The sequence below is a fragment of the Chiloscyllium plagiosum genome, unplaced genomic scaffold (genome assembly GCF_037043375.1).
Source record: "Chiloscyllium plagiosum isolate Xiang-an unplaced genomic scaffold, Cpla_swu_hap1 HiC_scaffold_9, whole genome shotgun sequence".
NCBI classification, from domain to species: Eukaryota; Metazoa; Chordata; class Chondrichthyes; order Orectolobiformes; family Hemiscylliidae; genus Chiloscyllium; species Chiloscyllium plagiosum.
Window position 1 is genome coordinate 85061205 of NW_028270147.1, and position 4607 is coordinate 85065811.

The 4607-nt window shown below is 41.8% G+C and overlaps 1 protein-coding gene across 4 annotated transcripts in view; it reads left to right on the forward strand.

Annotated features, from left to right (window-relative positions):
* Positions 1-4607, forward strand: part of LOC148149184 (uncharacterized protein C1orf21-like) — a 194498-nt gene that overhangs the window by 188637 nt on the left and 1254 nt on the right. The window lies entirely within an intron of this gene.

The following is a 4607-nucleotide window of genomic DNA, read 5'->3' on the forward strand; positions in this document are numbered from 1 at the left end:
TGTCATTTGAACAAACTGAATTGGATGTAGCCTTTATGGTATGACAACTTAAGTTATCTAATGTACTTTATTCACAAAAGCTCATGTTTCTAAAAATTACAAAGGCAAGTTGTAATGTTGGTAACGTTTCAGGGTTCTGATGTGTGATATTGGTTGTCACAAACCTTGAAGAAAAACTTTCTGCTTCCTGGTTGACATTCATTAGCTAATTGTCATGCAGTGCAGTTGCTTCAATCAGGCCAGTCAGATGATTGATTTGATCAATGCAATTACGTTGCCCTATGTGGAATTGTATAATCAATCCCACAGAGAAATGAATGACTTAAAATTTGCAACTATTAGTTTAGGGTTTTTTTGCCTGCACTGAGTAAGTCAGTAATTTGAGAGTTTTCCCTCTCTTCATGGTGCTGACATTTTTGAGATGTGTTTTCAACAGTTTAGTGAGAAATTGTTTTGAAACAATTGCAAGTTACCGTGGGGTTTTGCCATGTTCAAAATGCTCCAAATACTCCAGGATCTGCAGTAGTGTGAATCAAATGAAATCCAAACGTCCTTAATGTGACAAAGAGCAACATTGGAATGCATCAGGAATGGAAGTAGGGATGTCACAAAAGTCAAATGGGACAATTGTGTGCACAGACAATGATGAGGATTGTAAAGGACATTTGGAGACAGACAATAAGTGATGGCCTTGCGAGTGATATTTGGAAACCATGAAAAAAATACCTCACCTGGGATTCAGGGTGAGCTTGCCATTTGGATACAAAATTGGTTTAATGGCTGGAGTGATGGTGAAGGGTTGCTTTTCAGACTGGAGGTCTGAGACCAGTGGTGTTCCACAGGGATCGGTGATGGATCTTCTTTTGTTTGTCATTTACGTAACTGATTTAGATGAGAATACAGAAAACATGGTCAGTACATTTGCATATCACACTAAGATTGGTGGTATAGTGGACAGTGAAGAAGGATATCTCAGATTACAGAGATATTGATCAGTTGGGTCAGTGGGCTGAAGAGTGGAAGATGGAGTTCAATTTGGATAAATGCGAGGTATTGCATTTTGGTAAAACAAAAAAGGGCAGGACTTATACAATTGAAAGTTGCGTCTTGGGTAATTTTGGAATGAATAAAGCATGACACTAGCAAAAGCACAGCAGGTCAGGCAGCATCTGATGAGCAAGAGAGTTGATGTTTTGGGCATAACCCTTCATCAGGACTGGGGGCTAAGAAATGAATAGGGGGAATGGGGTGGGGTTGAGGAAAGGTAGGTGGGATAGCATTAGGTGGACAAAGGTAGGAGATCATGTTAGGTTGGTGGGAAATGTAGAGTAGGTAGATGGGAAGAAAAATGGACAGGTAGGTCAGGTCAAGAGGGCAGAGCTGAGTTGGAGGGTTAGATCTGGGATGGGATTGGTGGGTAGGGGAGAGATTAATGTTGTAGAACAAAGAAACCTTGGGGTTCAGGTTCCTAATTCTTTGAAGTTTGGATCACATGTAAACAGGATAATTACGAAGGCATTTAGCATGCTTGTCTTCATTGCTGAGCACCCAATGTAGCTTACTCTACACTGGAGAAACAAACGCAGACTGGGTAACCGCTATGCAGAACACCTCTGTCGTATGCAAGCACAACCCCAACCTTCCCATAACCGGTTATTTTAACACAGCATCCTGTTGGCATACCCACATGTCTGCCCTTGGCATGCTCCAGTGTTCCAGTGAATCATAGCGCAAACTGAAGTAACAAAGAGGATTCATGAGGGCAGAGCAGTAGATGTGATCTATATGGACTTCAGTAATGCATTCAACAAGGTTCCCCATGGGAGACTGGTTAGCAAGATTAGATTTCATGCAATACAGGGAGAACTAGCTGTTTGGATACAGAAATGGCTCAAAGATAGAAGATAGAGGGTAGTGGTGGAGGGTTGTTTTTCAGACTGGAGGCTTATGGAGTGCCACAAGGATCGGTGCTGGGTCCACTACTTTTCATCATTTATATAAATGATTTGGATGTGAGCATAGGAGGTATAGTTAGTAAGTTTGCAGATGACACCAAAATTGGAGGTGTAGTGGACAGCAAAGAGGGTTACCTCAGATTACAATGAGATCTTGATCAGATGGGCAAATGGGCTGAGAAGTGGCAGATGGAGTTTCATTTAGATAAATATGAGGTACTGCATTTTGGTAAAGCAAATCTCAGCAGGACTTATGCGCTTAATGGTAAGGTCCTAGGGAATGTTGCTGAACGAAAAGACCTTGGAGTGCAGGTTCATAGGTCCTTGAAAGTGGAGTCACAGGTAGATAGGATAGTGAAGGAGGCATTTGGTATGTTTTCCTTTATTGGTCAGAGTATTGAGTACAGGAGTTGGGAGGTCATGTTGCAGCTGTACAGGACATTAGTGAGGCACTGTTGGATATTGCATGCAGTTCTGGTCTCTTTCCTACCGGTAAGATGTTGTGAAACTTGAAAGGGTTCAGAAAAGATTTACAAGGATGTTGCCAGGGTTGGAGGATTTGAGCTGTAGGGAGAGGTTCAATAGGCTAGAGCTGTTTTCCCTGGAGCGTCGGAGGCAGAGGGATGATCATATAGAAGGTTATAAAATCATGAGGAACATGGATAGGATAAATAGACAAGTCTTTTCCCTGAGGTGGGGGTGTCCAGAACTACAGGGCATAGGTTTAAGGTTTGAGGGGAAAGATATAAAAGAGACCTAAAGGGCAACTTTTTCATGCAGACGGTGGTACATGTATGGAATGAGCTGCCAGAGGAAGTAGTGGAGACTGGTACAATTGCAAGGTTTAAAAGGCATCTGGATGGGATATGAATAGGAAGGGTTTGGACGGAAAAGGACCAGGTGCTAGCAGATGGGACTAAATTGATATCTGCTCAGCGTGGATGAGTTGGACTGAAGGGTCTGTTCCATGCTGTACATCTCTATGAATCTATGACTCTATAACATTTTATCTTCAGCCTAGGCACTTCACAGCCTTCTGGACTTAAATTGAGTTCAACACCTTCAATTTGTTACATCCTCTGTCACCATGTCCTCTCTCCTCTCTCCCCATCCCAATGGGATTGTCCAATCTTTCAAGTCTGGCAAACACACCATTGTTCTGCCATTCTCACATTCCTATCACTTAATCTATTCTATCAATATCCTTTCTCCCCCCAGCACTCTACACTTCAACTCCCCTCACAACTATAGCATAAATGTTTTCCCCCTATACTTCACATCAGCTCTGATGAAGAATCGTATAGACGTGAAACGTTAGCTTGCTGTCTCTCCATGTATGCTGCCTGACCCTCTGTGATCCTCAGCATTTGTTTTCAGTACAGATTAACTGCAGTAATTTTGTCCCAATTTGAATATAGGAGACGGGATGTTGGGTTGAGGTTATACAGGACATTGGTGAGGCCTCTTCTGGAATACTGGTATCCTGTTATTGGAATGATATTATTAAGCTGGAGAAGGTTCAGCAGAGATTTACCAGGATGTTGCTCGGAAAGGAGGGGTTTGAATTATGGGAAGATGGATAGGCTGGGACCTCTTTCACTGGAGCATTGGATGTTAAGGGGTGACGTTATAGAAGTTTATAAAATCACAAGGGCTATAAATAAGGCAGGTATCTATTCCCTAGAATGGGGGATTTAAAGTTAAGGGAGCAGATTTTTAAGGTGAGAGGAAAAGATTTTAAAAATACAGAGGGGCAGTTATTTTACACAGAGAGTGATTCATGTGTGGAATGAACTTCCAGAGGAAGCGATGGATGCGGGTCCAGTTATAACATTTAAAAGAGGTTTAGAGAAGTATATGAATAAGAAATGTTTGGGGGGATAGGGACCAAGTGCAGGCAGGTGCACTTAGTTTAGTTTGGGATTATGGCCAGCATGAACTGATTGGACCAAAGGGGCTGATTCCATACTGTATGTAGACTCTATCTAACAGTGACATTAGGTTAATGTGTACTAGCAAGGATGGAGGTTGATGGAAGATGGGGTCTTCAATGTGATAGGATCTGACTCTCAGAGACTTAACTGAAATGGAGTTTATAGAGGCCAGTGACTTGGTTTGAGTTTGTAGGTAACAAAAGCATCATTAAGATTTCAATGAGTGAAATCCAAACCAAATTACTCAAAACATATTTTCCATGAGCTTGCCAAGTGAAGTGAGTTTGTTCCTTTTCTTGAGCCTTGTGGTTCAACTTTGTGGCCCACAGGAGGTTTCTCTTTAGCATTCAGCTGACTGTATTAAAGAGATTTAACCTTGGCCTTTAGGATTATAATTCCAAAGCTGCAATTTGGATGGGTTCTTGGCCCATATAAAGTGTCTTTATTCATTGTTTGATCCATCCTGTTGTTGTTTCTGGAGCAATTGCTTTTTTTTGTCTATCAACTTATTAAAGGTATCCTTTTTTATATTCAGTAATGGGATGCGGGCACTGCTGGCTGGTTCAGCATTTAATGTCCATTCTTCCTTGCCCTTGAAAAGTTGATAGTGAGCTGTCTTCTTCAACTGTTGCAGTTCATTAGATATAGGTAGACCCACAATGCCACTGGGGAGGGAGATGCTGCTAACAACTTAGCAAATCACTGTTGGGGTCGCATT